Raw genomic sequence first — 20,024 nt, 5'->3', positions numbered from 1 at the left:
CTTCGTACTTGTTTTGTAAACTCTGTACCGAGGAAATTTTCAACACACACAAAAGTAGAGAGAATGTGCAGTGAACCCCCTGACCCTTCACTCAGCACAGCCTCAATCATGCCCCATCGGGATTTATCTGTACCCCAACCATCACCCACACTGCGTTATTCTGAAGTAAACCCCAGACAGTATATTATTTCATCTGTTAGTAATTTTTTTGAAGAGGCCAGTGTTTAGAGTCTTTAAAAATGACAGAGAGAGAGGGAGAGAAGCAGAGAGGAGAATGATGAAATTGACAAACTATTTTCCAATACAATTAAGAATGAGGATCCTCTGAGAACTCGAAGTGTCCTGCTTTATATTGAATGTTCAGCGTCTCTTAGACACTCAGCAAAAGAAATCAGTAGCTCAGAGCTGAGAAACCAAAGACACATATATTTAATTTCTTTTGTCTTTTTTCAGAGCCTTATTTGTCATCTCTGAATTATAACTGTACATTTCTATTCCCATCTTTGCAAAGGGAATCCTGAGCTGAGATGAAAATAAAATTCTCACCTTTGTTAATCTGTACCTGTGAGGCCCCCACCCTCTCCATAGACCTGACTTCCACGTGGATGGGATGGAGGGAAAGCAGGGCAAGAAAACAGAATGGCTAGTGCGCCATCTGCTGGGCATGTCCGTGGATAACAGGAACTGCGCACGAGATGCGGAGCCAAGAATAGTGTTTCCTGTGCTCTGTTTCTTTCAGGAAATTTCCCCAAGAGCAGACAGAGCAAGAGCGATGGACAAACACACGGAATCAGGACAAGGGGCGAGGTTTGGTCCTGTGCTTGCATTCCCACATTTCCAGTTCGTCATAATACCTGGACTAAAGTCCATCACAGTGGATACAACAGGATGGCAGAAATACAAGGCCTCATTCCCACTGGTGCAGCCGCCTGGAGAGCATCTGATCAGGTTTCTGAGAAGTTCCTTAAAGAGTGGCCTACAAGCACCAATTACCCTAGCTCAATTATTCCACCTTCAGTGAAAATTTAGCAACAGGAGATGATTTCCTACAAGAGACTTATTATCATAGAGAAACAGTGTTTTATCATCATAGAGTACACAGTGTTTTTATTCACTGGAGGATTACTTCAAGTAGTGGAGGGGTCACTTAGCAAGTCATGGGTGGTAGCATTGATGACCATATCTTCTCACTTTTGCACCAACCCTTTTTAAGACAATTTCCCACCTCTACATTAGATGTATCTTCTCCACACGCAGAAAATATAGTCTAGTAGCTTCTCTACTGGGTGGCAGATTGTTGGTTTTTCATGTTTTTTATTAGGGACACTGAATACTTTCATTCTTAACTGATACTAAGACTTCAGGATTTCTTCAGGGGAAGCTGCTGAAGGAGGCTGCTGAGTGGAGAGTATCCTCCCTGAATTCCCCCAGACAGTGTGGCTGACTGCCTCCCACAAGGACCTAAAAGGCAGCATATTCTGCTGTGTACCCAGAGGTGAGGACAGATCCTACCAGCCCCATCTCACAGCTGCCACATGGAATTTGGAGTCTGCAAATTATCTTAAATTTTCTTAAAGGACCTCATATATGGCTTCTTTATTGACTCGGGAAACCATAACAATGGATTTGGACAGATTTTCTCTGCAATTTCCTCTCTGGAGGGGAATACTCTGAAAACTGAGCTCATTTTCAGATATGAAAGAGATTGAAAAGTCAGGTTTTCTAGTTCTTGTAATGGGCACACAGGGATCCAGATACAGCATCTCCAGGACTAGGGAAGTAGAGACCTGTGTCTTTTGGCTGTGTGTGATACCTGGGGGCAGTGTTTAAGACCCTGAATTTTCCAAAGATGTTATTTACTCAGCAAATATTTCCACTTCTTGCAATAAAGTCGGGGGACATGGAAGCCACATTGCAACCAAGGGAACACAGATGAGAAGATGAAACGAGGTGATCTGGGAGGAATCAGAGAGGGCTCTTTCCCTGAGGGGTCCTTCTGTTTAGGGTTCTCATGAACAACCTGCTTGGGGTTATAGCCACACCCTTTTTAAACAAATCCTAACTGAGAAAATCATGAAAGGGCATTTAGCAAGTGGTTGACACAAGTAAATGCTGAAAGTCAGTGCTTGATTCAAAGACAGTGATCATTCCAGGATGACTGAGTCTCCCAGGTGTCAATAGGGAGGTGGGCCAGGGACTTTTCCCAGGGACCAAAAAGAAGAGCATCTGGGAGATAAGGTCATCTCACTATCAGGCACAGGACAGGGCCTGGTGTGAACAGATCACAGGTGTCTGTTCCTGTTCAGACTCCAATGCTCAGCATCCAGGGCAGAAAGTTTTAGAACTCAGCAAATCTATCAGCCAGCCAGATGAATGAGTGCAGGTGTGACTTGACAGGGAAAACCCTGTAACTTCTGTCAGGGCATAAATTTAAAATTGTTGATGTACTCACCTTGCAAAGATCGGTAGGTAGATGGATGGATGGGTGGATGGACGGACGAAGGAATGGATGGATGGGTATATTCACATTCTGTGTGAGTGTCTCTCTAGCTCTGTCTCTGTATGTCTCTCTGCCCTTTGTCTGTCTCTTTCTCTGTCCATATCTGCCACTGTCCCCTCATAATCATACCTTCACTTCCATAAGTAAGTGGAGTAAGTAAAAATCTTTTACCTGATTTTATAGGATCTCTTCTGTATATTGTATTAGTGGTAAGAACCACAGCGAAGGGAAAGAAATCTGTGAAAACCAGCGCAAGTGAAACAGATGCTTCTGACCAGGGGCAGTAAGAAGATGTGAGGCATTAAGCCCTCTGGGGGAGACCAGGGCCGTGCTTCGCCTGCAGAGTGGAACCTGCTCAAAGTAGACAGCGGGAAAGTGCCAGAGTAACTGTGCCCTTGCTGATTCAAAGGGAAGGTTCTTTCTCCAGATCCTTCTCTGTGTCCTTCAGTCTTGGCTCCCTAGATCCAAGTTACTGGTGTGCAAAAGGATTTGAGAATTTCCAGAGCAGCTTTTTGGTTTCCCTTCATTGGTCTTCCTACTCTTTCAAAAATACAGCCAGAGACATAAGAAATGAAATTTTACATGTTTCTTTCAGAATTTCCTAAAATCATTGAACTTTCTGTAAATGCCAGGGTTACATTTTTGGCAACCACATAAAGTCAGGTGAGCCCAACATGGAGTGAACTTAGGCCTTGAATGGCCTCCTTCTGTTTGGATTCTATGTGGACCATATTTGCAGGACAAATTCCAGAGCCAGATGCTGTTGCTCCACTATTGCTCTCATGTTTCAAGACAAGGAAGGCGAATCTGACTCCTGTGGAGTTCAGGGCTGCTCAGAAGGAATCTTCATCCCCACATGGATTCCTAGCCCCCAGGTCAGCCACCTCTATCTGCTCCACTCAGCCCACAGCCCTCATCTTCCCAGAACTGCTCATCAGTATCCAAGAGCATAGAGTGGCAGCGCCCCCCTGTGGCCACAGGGCTGAGGACAGAAGACCCAGCTCCTCTTTCTCCTCCTCAGCCAGGACCTCCCCAAAGTCTCCCTCTGTTGCCAGCCCTTGGACAGGGCTTTGCACACAGGTGGGTGTGCAGGTCACAGGTCTGGCTCAGAGTCCATTCAGCTTTCCAAAATCCAGGTTGATATTAACATTTCCCACTACCACTGAGTAACTGTATTTTGTCCTCAGGGCAGAGCCAACCCTCCAGACTATAACAGCCAGGATTCAAGGGTGGGATTGACCTACATCAAAACCCTTGCTACCCTAACACCCAGCCCCTCAGCTACCTGGGTGGGGCCTTGGACTCCTGGGTCCCTTCCCTTGTTCCTGCTGCTTCTTCTAGGGGTGGTGGCCGCTCATCCCAGGAATCAGCCTCTGAGGCTCCAACCATGAGATCTGGGGAGAGGAGCCCCTGAGGTGTCAGATCCAGGAAGGAGGGAGGCTCTGGAGAGGGGACGGGAGAAGAAATGGGACATAGTAGAATGAGAGAGGGGAGGAGAGAGGAAGGAGCCAGGGAGGAGAGACAAATGGGAAAGGTTAAGTAGGAAGGGGTGTGTGTGTGTGTGTGTGTGTGTGTGTGTGTGTGTAGGGATGGTGTGATAATGTGATATAATAAGAAATATGTTTGGTCTTCATCCTCAGTTCCTGGCACAGAACTCCTAAAACTCTTGTAATTTCCAGAGTAATAGGGGTAATAGGAGCATCCATTGTTATAATATTTGGTCTTAGTGCCTGATTCCTGACACAAGAGCTTCTAAGACCCTTGGGATCTCTGGAGTGATGAGTGTCCTTTGCTATACTAACGAGATGACTGGTGGCTGGGGTCCCTAGATAGCTTCAGGAGGGGGATTTGTTGCCAGAGGAACCAACCATGTGATTAGAGGGTTGGAACTTTCAGCCCCACCCCCCACCTCTACGGAAGGGAGAAGGTCTGGTGATTGAGTTATCACTAAAGGCCAATAATTTAATCAATCATACCTAAAAAATAGAACCTTCATAAAAACCTTAAACAATAAGATTCAGTGAGCTTCTGAGTTAGTGAACACATGGAGGTGCTGCGAGAGTGGCACACCAGGAGAGGGCATGGCAACTCCAATTCACCCCCAACTTCCTTGCCCTATGCATGCCTTCCATTTGGCTGTCTTGAATTGTATACTTTATAATGAACTAGTAATAGCGAGGAAGGTGAATTTCTGAGTTTGGAGAGCCGTTCTCCCAAATTATGAAAACTGGGGAGAGAGGGTCCTGGGAACCCCCGATTTGTAGCTAAGTCAGAGAGAAGTGTGCTTAACCTGAGAACCCCTTACTTGCAACTAGCATCTAAAGTAGGGGACAGTCCTGTGGGACAGAGCCCCTAACCTGTGGGGTCTGCACTAACTCTGGGTAGTTAGTGTCAGAACTGAATTGAATTGTAGGACATCCAGTTGGTGTCCACAGAGAACTGGAGAATTGCTTGTGGTGGGAAAGCCCACACATTTGGTATTAGAAGTGAAGTGTGAGTAAAATACATATCTCAGTAAAGAGGCAGAAAGGAATTTCTGGGAAATTCCCTTAGCTGGGAAAAGGAGAGCTAAGGGCAGGCACTAAGGGGCCCAGCCCTGGATGCTACAGGGACCCACTCCTTGTGCTACCGCCTCACAGCCAGTCCCAGTCCAGCCCTGGGCTTCCTGCGCTCCCAGCCCTTGGCTACCTGGACTGCCTCTTCTTTGTTGCCTATGAAAGCAGGAGCTGCCCTCCCAGGACAAGAGGCCCCAGGGCCATGGGCAGGGAGGTAGACTTACTGCTGGCAGCCAAGGAGACTGTGTTCCTGGTGGGTCCCTTTTAGGACTTAGCTTGGGGTTGAAGACTGTCATGGGCTACAAGGAGCTCAGCAGTGAGCCTGGCCCAGACATCTGACCCCAACTCCCCTGGATTCCAAGGGCAAAAGCTTCCTCCACTCAGATCCCAGGAATTCTTTCACTCAACATCCTGCACCCCTAGGGTAGCCCCCAGCCCTACGCAATCCCAAGACGCTAGGACCCAGGTATCCCACCTCTTTCCTTCTCCTCTGGTGACCAGGGACTTCATTCTGGATCCTTCCAGGTCCTGCTTTCTTACAACTCAACCTCTGAACTCAAGGGCCCTGCAGCCCTGCCCCAAATATCATTTCTACTCTGACAACTGACCCAAGAGTTTGGGGGTTGGGCCAGGGGAGGGCTCCCCATGGCCCCACCACATGCAGCTAAGCCCTGATTGTGAGCTGGACAGCAGCTGTAGATTCCGGTGCTATGGGTAGATGAGGAGGACTTCACTGCTTAAAACCCCATGGCCTGGGCCTGGGGCGTGGCGGTCACGGAGCCCCAGAGTCAGCTGGCGGTTGGGCGCCTCCTGTCTGCCCTGCGCATGGAGGCAATGTAAGTGCCACGCGCCACTGCTGGGATTGCTGGTGGCAGTGCTCGGGGGCCTGGGACCAGTCGTTAAGGAAGCCACTGCATACAGAGAAACATGATCCCAAAGCACACAGGGAAAGTCACCCCTGTTCTTTCAGCCCCAGATCCAGATCTGAAAGAGTTCAGGTCACCTGTTTCTGGTGATAATAGGGTAGGTTGGAAAGCAGTACAGGACACAGAGAAGAAAAATAGAGGGAGGGAGGTTTAGTGGAGCAGGTGACAATTTGAAAAAGGGTATTAGGTAGGTGACATTTGAGCAAGTCTTGAAAGAGGTGAGGGGCTGGGCCAGGCAGTTAACTGGGGGACAGTGTTCCAGAATCATCCTCTGCACACACCTGGCTCACACTGGGGCAGGCACAACAGCTGCAGCTGGAATGGAGGCGATTGAAGCCAGGATTCTCGGGAGGGAGTGAGGATCTGGGTTTCTGTATCCTGTGACCAGGTCACCACCTGGGGCATCTTAGCGTGGAGGACGCTGAGAAAGAAGCTGAGGTGGGGTCCATCCTCATCTTGCCCCTGTGCTCTTTCTTTCTCAAATCCAGTACCCCTCAGGGTTGTGGTGACCCAACTGGAGGACCCTGTGATGAAGAAGATTTGGCTTCTCACCTGCCAACATCACTCTGACCTGACGTGGACTCAGGACTCAGGGGCACCTGACCTGGGGCGGACAAGACACACCTGGGCTAGGCACCCGGGGGGGCTCCTCCCCAGAGAGGAGATGAGACACACATGCCTGGTGGAGCACCTGGACCTGAAGAGCCCCCTTAATGTGATCTAGGGTGAGGTGTTGTCAGAGGACAGGGGTGAGGGTGGGGTGAATCTCATCCAGACCCCACCTGTTCTCTCTGTCCGTGTACCCAAGGTCCCTTCCTTCCTTCCTAAATGGAGATGCCAGCAATGTCCTCAGTCTCCCTCTGATCACTCATATCTCACCCTCATGCAGAAGTCCTTCTCAATCTAACCTCCTTCATTCCTGCTGTTCCTTTTCCCACAGCCCCAGGCTCTGACCTCTCTCTCTCCTCTTCCGCCCTCCAGTGGGGCTAGACTCTAGCTGAGGATGGAGGAAGGAAAGGCTCCTGGGCCAGGGGTTGGGGAGGAGGAAGGGCACAACCAGAGGAGAAGCTGAAGGGCTGAGGAGGTGGTGAAGAAGATGTTTCCACATCATCATTTTTCTCTCATAGTCCAAGGGAGCCATCCTTCCCCCAGGCCCAGGGACGTGGAAAGAGCAGTAGGAATGGGGAGCTCTTCCAAGTGAGAGAAAAATAAAGATGTTTCTCTGTTTGCCTTATTCCTCTTACATTGCTGCCCAAAGTTTGTGGTATAAGTTACACTGAGATTTTCTGAACCCAACCCCAGAATCCCTAGATATCAAGTTCTTTCTGAACTTGAAAGATGTCTTTTAGGAATGTCTTCAAATACAAGGGAATAATGTTAAGGACAGCCTAATGCCTGGAGACTTGAAACAAATGCTTTCAAGAAAGTGTCAAAATATTCACAGAAAAATAACCATCAATGTTTGACTATTAAAGTCTATACTAAATAAATTATGATGTGTTGAAGTCAGAATAACTTGTTTTCTTTTAATGTTTATTTTGAAATAATTTCAAACTTAGAGAAAACATGCAGGTGTAGCACAAGAATATCCTATAAACCTTTTCCCAGATTCACCAACTGGTAACATTTTGCCACCTTTGCTGCATATTATGATTTGAAAATAAATTGCAGATATCTCTGCCCCATGACTCATAAAAATTTTAATGTCTGTTTCCAAAGATCAAGGACATTTTCTTTCATACTCAGAGGGCAACAATCAGAATAAAAAAAATTACCATTGACTCAATACTACTGTCCCTATTCAAATGTTCTCAGTCGTCACAATAATATTTATAGGCACTTTTTTCCAGTCCAGGACCTAATCCAGGAACAGGCATTACATTCGGTTGTCATGTAACTTTAGTCTCCCTTGATCTGGAATAGTTAATCAGATTTTATTTCTCTTAATCAACTTGGTATATTTGTAGAAGACAGGCCCTTTATTTTATAGAAAGTCCTTCAACTTGGGTTTATCCAAAGTCTCCTCATGATTAGATTTGAGTTATGCATTTTGGGCAGGAGTATTGCAGCAGTGATGTTGTATCCTTCTCAGAGCATCACATCAGGGATCCCATTGTGGGTGATGTTAACTTGATCACTTGGTTAAAGCAGTGTCTGCAGGTATTTCCACTATAAAGTTATTGTTTTCTATTATAATTGAGAAGGAACTTGAGGGGAGATACTTTGAAACTATGTAACTATCCTGTTCTTCAATAAACTTGTACTCACTAGTTTTAGCATTCCTTGATGATTTTTCTCTGTAACAAATATTACTACTATGGTTGCAAAACAATGACTTTTCAAACTCCATTCTTTCTTTTACATTTACTAGTTAGCATTCCACAGTAAAGAACAGATTTTTCCACTCTCCTTGCTCCCAATTATTTATTTTTGTGTCCATTTAATATCAGTATGGATTAATGGATTCTAATTTAAATCATTGGGTTATGATGGAAGTTTTCAGGATTCTGTTACTTAATTGCTTGTGTAAACTGGGGCAAGTCATCAAACATCTATCTGCCTTAGTGTCCTCATGTGTAAAAGATAAAGGGAAAAGCTGTTTTGTAGAGTTATTCTGAGGTCACCTAGGACTGATTCTCAGAGACTTGTGGACAATATTCAAGCAATCATACCCACGTGTAACTGAAATTCCAAAGGAGAGGAAAGAGAGAATAGGACAGACAAATGTATAAAGAGATAGGCCCCAAAATTTCCAAAATTTCGTAAAAGACATGAATTTATAGAGTCAATAAACTTGTTGAACCCAAGCAGGATATATATAAATAAAACCACACCTAGTAAAACTGACAAAAACCAAAGATAAACAGAAAATCTTGAGAGCAACCAGAGAAAAATGACATTACATACAGTTATAAGAGAACAGTTATAAGAATGATCAGTAACTGTATGTCTAATTTATTATCAGAAAAAATGGAAGACAATGAAATGATGTTTTTTAAGCACTGTAAGAAAATAACCTGTTAACTCAGAATTCTACACCAGTTAAAGTATTCTTCAGGAAAAAAAAAGAAAGATATTTTTGGATAAAATAAAACTAACAGTTTGTTTCAAGCAGGACTCCACCTGAAAACAAACAAACAAATAAAAAAACAAAAGACTGAAAGGATTTCTTCTAGTTGGAAAAAACCATGCCAGATGGAAACTTAAATTTTCAGGTAGCATAGCTCTAGAAATGATAAATACATGGTGAAAAAGAAAAGACTATCTTTTTTCGCTTAGTGTCTTTAAATAGAAATAAACACCGTATCAACCACTTTGATCTAATTGACATTTACAGAACACTATACCCAGCAACCACAGAATACATATATATTTTAAGTGCTTACAGTACATTCACTAAGAGAGATCATATACGGAGGCATAAAACAAGTAACAATAAGTTTCAAAAGATTTAAATCATACGGAGTATGTTCTCTGACCAAAATTAATTTCATTAGAAATAAATAACAAGATATTTGAGGAATAAAACAAGTATTTGAAAATTTTAAACACCCTTCTAAATAACCCATGGATCAAAGAAGATAACACAGGGAAATTAGAAAATATTTTCAACTGAATGATAATGAAGTCATATCTTTCAAAAGTTATGGGATACTATTTCAAGACTTTCTGTAAATGTACGGCAATTAAGACAATGTGGTATTGGCAAAAGGGTAGAAACATAAATCAATAGAACAGAATGGAGAAGCCAGAAATAGAGCTATGCAGATATAGTCAACTGATTTTGAATATAGCTGCAAAGGTAATCCAGTGAAGAAGGGATATTCTTTTTAACAAATGGTCTTTAACAAAATCCATATGCAAAAAAAAAAAAATCTAAAGAATATTTCATATCATATAAAAATTAACTCAAAATGGATCATAGACCTAAATGTAAAATATAAAGCCATAAAAATTCTAGAAGAGCATAAAGGAGTAGATCTGACCTTGGATTTGGTGATGAGTATTTAGAAAAACACCAAAAGCCCAATCCATGAAAAAAAATGATATATTGGACTTTATCAGAATATAAAACTTTTATTCTACAAAAGACACTATTAAGAGAATGAAAAAACATGACACAGACTGAAAGAAAATGTCTGGAAGTCACACATATGATAAAGGACTTATAACCAAAATATATAAAGAAAATTAAAACTGAACAATTGGAAAATAAAAAGTGACTCAAATAATAAGTGACTGAAAGACAGATCTTCACCAAAGAAGATATATGGGTGGCAAATAAACACATGGAAAGATGCTTAATATCATTTGTCATTAGGGAAATACAAATTAAAGCCTCAATAAGATACTACTACACTACTAGAATAGCTAAAAAATAAAATTGTGACAATGAATTTGCTGGCAAGGATGCAGAGCACCAAGAACTCTCATTCACTGCTGAGAAGAATGAAAAATGGTAAAGTCAATTTGGAAGACAGTTTGGAAGTTTCCAATAAACTTAAACATACACTTACCATGCAGCCCAGCAATCCCACTGCTAGATATTTACCCCAGTGAATTGAAAACTTATTTCCACAGAACAGCTGCAGGTGAATGTTTATAGCAGCTTTGTTCATAATCATTAAAAACTGCAAGCAATCCAGGTATTCCTCAACAGTGGAAGGATAAACAATCACAGTATACCATACATTGGAATGCTATTCAGTGATAAAAAAATGAACTATTAATGCATGTGACAAAATGGATGAATCTTTTTTGTCTGTTTGCTTTGTTTTGTTTCTGTTGTTGTTTTATTAAAACTTTATTTTTTTAGAGCAGTTTTAGAGTCACAGAAAAATTAAAAGGAAGGTACAGAGATTTCCTATACACCCTCTACCCCCACATATGGTCACCCTCTTCTACTACAAGCATCCCTCACCAGAGTGGTACAAGTGTTACAATTGATGAACCAACATAGTCACCCAAAGGCCATAATTTACATTAGGGTTCATTCCTGGTATTGTACATTCAGTGGGTTTGGATAAATATATAATGACATGTATCTATCCCTATTATATTATAAAGAGTATTTTCATTGCCCTAAAAATCCTTTGTGCCCCACCTATGCAACCCTACTCCCTAGCCTAACCTCTGGTAACCACTGATCTTTTTTCTGTCTTCATAGTTTTCTCTTTTCCAGGATGTCATATAGTTGGAATCATGCAGTATGTAGCCTTTTCAGATTGGCTGTTTTCACTTAGTAATATGCATTTAAGGTTCCTCCATGTCTTTTCATGGCTTAATAGCTCATTTCTTTTTAGTGGTGAATAATATTCCGTTGTCTGGATGTACCACAGTTTATTCATCCTTTCACCTACTGAAGGACACCTTGGATGTTTCCAAGTTTGGGCAATTATGAATAAAGCTGCTATAAACCTTTGTGTGCAAGTTTTTATGTATATGTAAGTTTTCACTTCCTTCAGGTAAATACCAGAAGTCTGATTGCTAGATTGTATGGTAAAAGTATGTTCAGTTCTGTAAGAAACTATCAACTGTCTTCCAAAGTGGCCACACTATTTTCCATTCCCACCAGCAATGAATGAGAGTTCTTGTTGCTCCACATCCTCTTCAACATTGGTGTTGTCAGTGTTCTGTATTTTGACCATTCTAACAGGTGTATACTAGTACCTCATTCTAGTTTTGTTTTTTTGTGTGAGGAAGATTAGCTCTGAGCTAACATCCAATGCCAATCCTCCTCGTTATGCTGAGGAAGCTTGGCCCTGGGCCCTGGCCATGCCCATCTTCCTCTACTTTATATGCGACACCACCACAGCATGGTTTGACAAGTGGTGGGTCAGTCTGTGCCCGGGATCTGAACCTGCCAACCCCAGGCTGCAGAAGTGGAATGCACGACCTTAACCACTAGGCCACTGGGCTGGCCCTCATTGTTGTTTTAATTTGCATTTCCTTGATAACATGATGTGCCTCATCTTTTCATATGCTTATTTGCCAACTGTATATCTTCTTTAATGTGGTATCACTGTTAAGGTCTTTGACTCATTTTTCAGTTGGGTTGTTTGTTTTCTTATGTTGAGTTTTAAGAATTCTTTGTATATTTTGCATAACAGACCTTTATCAGATGTGTCTTTTGCAAATATTTTCCACTAGTCTGCGGCTTGTCTTCTCATTCTCTTGACATTGTCTTTCACAGAAGCTTTTAATTTTTAAAAAAAATTCCTATTGACTCAGATAACATTCTTTTCTTTTCTTTTTTGCTGGGAAAGATTCGCCCTGAGCTAACATCTGTTGTCAATCTTCCTCTTTTTTCCCCCCCTCCCCAAAGCCCCAGTACATAGCTGTATATTCTAGTTGTATGTCCTTCTAGTTCTTCTATGTGAGCTGCTGCCACAGCATGGCTACTGACAGATGAGTGGTGTGGTTCCATACCTGGGAACTGAACCTGGGCAGCTGGAGCAGAGCATGCTGAACTTTAACCACTAGGCCATCAGGGCTGGCTCAGAAGTTTTTAATTTTAATGAAGTCCAGTTTATCAATTACTTCTTTCATGGATCATGCCTTTGGTGTTGTGTCTAACAAATCATCATCATACCCAAGGTCATTTAGGTTTTCTCCTATGTTATCTTCTAGGAGTTTTATAATTTGCATTTTACATTTAGGTCTGTGATCCATTTTGAGTTAATTTTTGTGAGGGGTGTAAGATCTGTGTCTAGATTCATTTTCTTGCATGTGGATGTCCAGTTGTTCCAGCACCATTTGTTGAAAAGGCTATCTTTGCTCCATTGTATTGCCTTTGCTGCTTATCAAAGATCGGTAGACTATAGTTATGTGTGTCTATTCTGGGCTCTCTATTCTGTTGCATTGATCTATTTATCTATTCTTTCACCTATACCACACTGTCTTGATTACGGTATCTTTAGACTAAGTCTTGAAGTTGGGTAGTGTCAGTCCTACAAATGTGTTCTTGCCTTCAATATTGTGTTGGCTATTGGGGTATTTTGCCTGTGTATATAATCTTTAGAATCATTTTCTGGATATTCACAAAATAATGTGCTGAGATTTTGATTGAGATTGCATTGAATCTGTAGATTAATTTGAGAAGAACTAACATCTTGACAAATTAGGAATATTGACTTCTTCCTATCCATGAATATGGAATACCTCTTATTTATTTAGTTCTTTGATTTCTTTCATCAGTTTTGTAATTTTCCTCATATGTATCATATACATATTTTGTTAGATTTATACCTAAGTATTTCATTTTGGGGGAATGCTAATGTAAAGAGTGTTGTGTTTTTAATTTCACATTCCATTTGTTCATGCTGCTATATAGGAAAATGATTGACTTTTGTATACACAAATCAGTTGCATTTCTATACCACCAACAACAAAATATCTGAAAAAGAAATGAAGAAAACAATCCAATTTACAATAAGAAGTGAAAGATCTGTACACTGAAAACTGTAAGATTTTCATGAAACTAATTGAAGAAGACACAAATAAATGGAAAGATATCCCATGTTCCTGGATTGGAAGAATTAATACGTTAAAATGTCCATACCACACAGAGCAATCTACAGATTCAATGCAATCCCTACCAAAATTCCAAAACTCTATTTACAATAATAGAACAAAGAATCCCAAAATTTGTATGGAACCCCAAAGACCCCTAATAGCCAAAACAATTCTGAGAAAAAAGAACAAAGCTGGAGGTATTACATTTCTTGATTTCAAACTATATTATAAAGATACAGTAACCAAAACAGTATGAGACTGGCACAAAACAGACGCCTAGACCAATGGAACAGAATCAAGAGCCCAGAAATAATCCCTCACGTATGTATATGGTTAAATAATATTTCACAAGAGAGCCAAGAATTCTCAATGGGGAAAGGATAGTGTCTAATAAATAATGTGGGGAAAAGTGGATAGTCACATGCAGAAGAATAAAATTGGAGCCCTACCTTACACTACCCACAAAAATTAACCAAAAATGGATGGAACACTTAAATGTAAGATCTGAAATTGTAAAACTCCTGGAAGAAAACACAGAGAAAAATTTCTTGACATTGGTCTTGGCAATGATCTTTTGGATATGACACCAAAAGCAAAAGCAAAAATAAATAAGTAGGACTGTACCAAACTAAAAAGCTTCTGCACAGCAAAAGAAACAATCAACAAAATGAAAAGGCAACCTACAGAATGGGAGAAAATATTTGCAAACCATCTTTCTGATAAGAGGGTAATATCCAAAATATATAAAGCACTCATACAACTCAATAGCAAAATTTAAAAAAAAAAAAAACAATCAAATTAGAAAGTGGGAAGAGAACCTGAATGGACATTTTTCCAAAGAGGACATACAAGGGGCCAATAGGTACATGAAAAGATGCTCAACGTCACTAATCATCAGGGAAATGCAGATCAAAAACACAATGAGATATCACCTCATACCTGTTAAAATGGCTATTAACAAAAAGACAAGACATAAGTCTTGGGGAGGACGTGGAGAAAAGGGAACCCCTGTGCACTGTTGATGAGGTTGTAAATAGGTATAACTACTGTGGAAGATAGTATGGAGGTTCCTCAAAAAATTAAAAATAGAACTACTACATAAACTCAGTCCTACTTCTGGGTATATATCCAAAGGAAATGAAATCAGGATCTCAAAGAAATATCTACATTCTCATGTTCATTGCAGCATTATTCACAATAGCCAACACATGGAAACAGTCTAAGTGTCCCTCTGTGGATGAATGGATAAAGAAGATATGGTATATAAATACAATGGAATATTATTCAGCCACGAGAAAGGAAATTCTGCCATTTGTGACAACATGGATGGACATTGAAGGCATTATGATAAATGAAATAAGTCCAACAGAGAAAGACAAATACTATATGATCTCACTTATATGTGGAATCTAAAAAATCCAAACTCATAGAAATAGCCAGTACAATGGTGGTTGCCAGGGGAGGAGGGGGTGGGGGAAATGGGGAGGTGTTAGTGAAAGGGTACAAACATGCAGTTATAAGTTCTGAGGACCTAATGTGCAGCATGGTGACTGAAGTTAACAATACTGTATTACATACTTGAAAGTTGCTAAAAAAAATAAATTGAGTGTTGTCAATACCAAAAAAATGGTAATTACATCAGGTGATGCAGGTGTTAACTAACTCTATTGTGGTAATCATTTTGCAACATATACATGTATCAAATCATCATGTTGTACACTTAAATTCACACAATGTTACATGTGAATTATATTTCATTAAAGCTGGAGAAGAAAAGATATCCCTTCTAAGGTGAAGGATAAGTTGTTGCATCTGGTCCCTTCTACAACCAAAGATGAGACACAATGTCTAGTGGTCCTTTTTTGGTTTTGAAGGCAACATATTTCTCATTCAGGTGTGTTATTCCAGCCCAATTACAGAGTAACCTGAAAAGATGATAATGTTGAGTGGGACCTAGAACAAGAGAAGGCTCTGCAACAGGTCCAGGCTGCTGTGCAAGTTGCTCTGCTGCTTGGCTTATATGATCTAGCAGATCCAATGGTGCTTGAAGTGTCAGTAGCAGACAGAGATGCTGCTTGGAGCCTTCGGCAGGCCTCTACATGTGAATCACAGTGCAGGCCCTTAGGATTTTGGAGCAAAACCCTGCCATCCTCTACAGATAACTACTCTCCTTTTCAGAAACAGCTCTTGGTCTGCTACTGAGCTTTCGTAGAGACTGAACACAACCATGGGCTACCAAGTTACCATGCAACCTGAGTTGTTCATCATGAACTGGGTGTTATCTGATTCCCGAAGCCATAAAGTCGGGCATGCCTGGTAGCACTCTGTCATCAAATGGAAGTGGTATATACATGATCCTGTATGAGCAGGCCCTGAAGGCACAAGTAAGTTACATGAAGAAGTGGACCAAATGGCCATGGTCCCCACTACCTTCTATAGTCCTGCTACATTACCTTCTCTTTCCCAGCTTGCACCTATGGATTGATGGGGAGTCCCCTAGGATCAATAGACAGAAGAAGACAAGACTTGGGCCTGGTGTATAGATAGCTCTGCACATATGCAGACACCACCCAAAAGTGGACAGCTGCAGCACAACAAACCCTTTCTGGGACACCCCTGAAGGACAGTGGTAAAGGGAAATCTTCCCAGTGGGCCAAACTTCTTTTTTTTTTTTTTTTAATTTTTTGTTTATTGCAGTAACATTGGTTTATAACATTGTATAAATTTCAGGTGTACATCATTATACTTCTATTTCTGCATAGATTACATCATGTTCACCACCCAAATACTAATTACAACCCATCACCACACACATGTGCCGAATTATCTCTTTCGCCCTCCTCTCTCCCCCCTTCCCCTCTGGTAACCACCGGGCCAAACTTCTAACAGTCACCTACTTGTTCACTTTCCTTGGAAGTAGAAAGGGTCAGATATGCAACTGCATAATGATTCCTGGGCTGTAGTCAATGGGGTGGCTGGATGGGACGTGGAAAGAACATGATTGGTGACAAGGACATTTGGGGAAGACGTATGTAGATAGACCTCTCTGAATGGGTAAATAATGTGAAGATATTTGTGTCCCATGTGAATGCTCACCAAAGGGTGACCTCAGCAGAGGAGGATTTTAATAATCAAGTGGGTAGGATGATCCATTCTATGAATACCTGTCGACCTCTTTCCCCGGTCACCCCCATAATTGTCCACTGGGCTCATGAACAAAGTGGCCATGGTGGCAGGGATGGAGGTTATGCATGGGGTCAGCAAGAGGAACTTCCACTCACCAAGGCCGAGCTGGCTACTGCCCCTTCTGAGTACCCAATCTGCCAGCAGCAGAGACCAACACTGAGTCTGTCATATGGCACCTTTCCCTGGGGTGTCACCAGGCTTCCTGGTGGCAAGTTGATTACATTCAACTACTTCCATCATGGGAGGGGCAGCATTTTGTCCTTGCTGGAATAGACAGTTACTCTCGATACAGATATGCCATCCCTGCAGACAATGCTTCTGCCAAAATACCATCTGAGGATTTACAGGATGCCTATCTACCACTGTGGTATTGCACACAGCATTGCTTCTGATCAAGGAACTCATTTCACAGCAAAAAATGTGTGGCAATGGGCTTGTGCTCATGGAATTCAAGGGTCTTATTACATTTTCCACCATCTAGAAGCAACTGGCTTGATAGAATGTGGAATGGCCTTTTGAAGCCTCTGTTATAGTACCAGCTAGGTCACAATACTTTGCAGGGCTGGGGAAAGGTTCTCCAGATGGCTGTGTATCCGCTGAATCAGCTTCCAATATATGGTGCTGATTCTCTCATAGCCAGGATTCACGGTTCCAGGAACCAATGGTTGGAAATGGGAGTGGCAATACTCACTATTAACCCTAGGGACTCACTAGCAAAATTTTTCTTCTTGTTCCCACAACTTTATGCTCTACTCGCCTGGAGGTCTTAATTCAGAAGGAGGAATGCTTCCACCGGGAGACACAGCAATGATTCCAGTGAACTTGAAGCTAAGACTTCCGTCTGGCCACTTTGGGCTCCTGATGCCTCTGAATCAACAGCCAAGAATGGAGTTATGGTGTTGGGTGAGGTGATTGATCCTGACCACCAAGGGGAAATTGGATTACTATTCCACAATGGAAGTAAGAAAGGGTATGTCTGGAATACAGGAGAACACTTAGGCTGTCTTTTAGTTATCCTGTGACTAAGATCAATGGAAAACTACAACTACCCAATCCGAGCAGGACTACTAATGGCCCAGACTCTTCAGGAGTGAAGATTTGGGTCACCTTACCAGGCAAAGGATCATGACCAGCTGAGGTACTTACTAAAGGCAAAGGAAATACAGAATGGATAGTGGAAAAATGTAGTTACAATTGTCAACTGTAGCCATGTGATCAGTTAAAGAAACAAGGATTGTAGTAGTCATTAGTATTTCCTTCTTATTTTGTTAGTAATGATGAATAAGTTTGCGTGTGTGTGTATAATATCTTTGTTTTCTTTCCTCTTTTATTCCCTTATCATGTAATGTAAAATATATTAACTTTATATCATAGTATTTAAGTACTGTTAATTTCATATTATAGTATTTACAAGGAGAAGAACAAACATCACTCAAAGACTTTACCTCCTCTTCTGGGGAAGTGGTTTGTGCATTTTCAGTTGTATGCAGGACAGTTGAATCGTGTTATGTGAAACAAAGACTTTGTTTTTATCTTTGTTTGGAGATTAAGTATGGTTTAAGGAGATGCATATCAGTGGCAAGTTGATAAGGGTTGGACTTGTGATGGTTAATTGTATATGTCAAGTTGACTGGTTCACAGGGTGCCCAGATATTTGGCTAGACATTATTTCTGGACGTGTCTGTGAGAGTGTTTCCAGATAAGATTAGTATTTGAATCAGTGGACTCAGTAAAGCAGATTGCCCTCCTCAATGTGGGTGGGCATCAACCAATCCATTAAGAGCTGGAATAGTGGAGGAAGGGAGTATTCTCCACTTTTCTGCCTGATTGCAGGAGCTGGAACATTAGTCCTCTGCACTCAGAATGGGATTGATACCATCAGCTCCCCTGTTCTCAGAACTTTAGTCTCAAACTGATTTACACTGCTAGTTTTTCTTGGTCTCCAGCTTGTAGACCGTAGATTATGGGACTTCTCAGCCTCCATAATCACATAAACCAGTTCCTTATAATATATCATGTTATATATAGCCTATTAATTCATATGTATTTTATTGGTTCTGTTTCTCTGGGGAACCCTAACACTGATGATTATTAAGCAATGGAATGAATAAAACAAACATTGATGAGGTTAAAACAAAGGTCTTAATACAGCACTATTGATGTTTGGGTAGACCCCCTCTTGTCCCCCAAAATTAAAATGCCTCAAACAAGATGGCTCTATTTACCCAGCTTTGAGGAATTTAAAAAGCGAGAGGGAAAAGATTACAATGATAAACCTGACCTGCAATCACTTGGGACAATAGTTAGGCAGATTAATCAAGACAAAGATTGACTAAAGAGCCAGGGTAGTTTGGCTCAAGCCCTCACTGGGGACCCAATGCCTTAATCACAAGAGTGGGTAAAATGGTCTAGGTTGTCTCCTTTACACAGGATCCCCATGCACTGTGGCACCAAAACCCAACGGTGAAGCCCTACTGTGGACTACAATTAGAATGAAAGAATATAGAAATGTAAGAGTTGATAGAATTAAGGTGAAATTTTAGATGAAATGGAATGTTTAAATGGCTTTAAGTAGAGAGGTTGTGTCTATTTTACCTGAATTTGTATGGGAATGGATATTATCTTTGCCTGAGGAATACTTTCCATAGCTAGTATTGTAAGACAGAAGGCATGTACATCCACCCTTCAAGCAGAATTAATTGGATATACTCAGTGGAAACCCAACAGTGTAGAACAGAAGCTGGAGTGCAGTGCAGACACACTCACTGTACAATAGCCCCGTGTGGAGGGGGTACTGAGGCTTATGGCAAAAGCCCCTGAGAACCTCCCAGTGATGACTACTGGAACTTTGAACTAGAGAATTTCCATTTGAGGGGCAGTTACTACCTTGCTATTAGACATTAATTGAAACTACCCTTATGATTGAAAGACATGAAATAATTTTTTTTTTTGCAAGGGGGAGAGAGGGAGTGGACTCAGAGACCCCAGACGTGCCCTGTGCCCTCGGCTGCGAATCCCACCTCTCTTTGCAGATGACATGAAACAATTTTGAACCTGAAAAACACATGTTGTCTTGGATAATGTTGGAGAAACACTAATGTTGAGGACAGTGCCCAGAAGAGTTCCATTAAAAAGTGGAAACGGTTTATACAGGATCATGCTACCAGGGAAATGCAGGGAGGATACACGCATGAGCAGGGAGCCTCTCTTCCCCTCAGACTGACTTTGGAACTGCACGAGGAGCTGCTGGATTCTATCGTCACTTGGACAGTATGCTATAAATAGCTCTCAACTGACCTACAAATAGCTGCTTGGTTTATGGATGGCGTTTCAAGGCAAAAG

The sequence above is a fragment of the Ceratotherium simum genome, chromosome 13 (genome assembly GCF_057802395.1).
Source record: "Ceratotherium simum simum isolate JZ-2026a chromosome 13, ASM5780239v1, whole genome shotgun sequence".
NCBI classification, from domain to species: Eukaryota; Metazoa; Chordata; class Mammalia; order Perissodactyla; family Rhinocerotidae; genus Ceratotherium; species Ceratotherium simum.
This window is presented reverse-complemented; position numbering follows the sequence as displayed.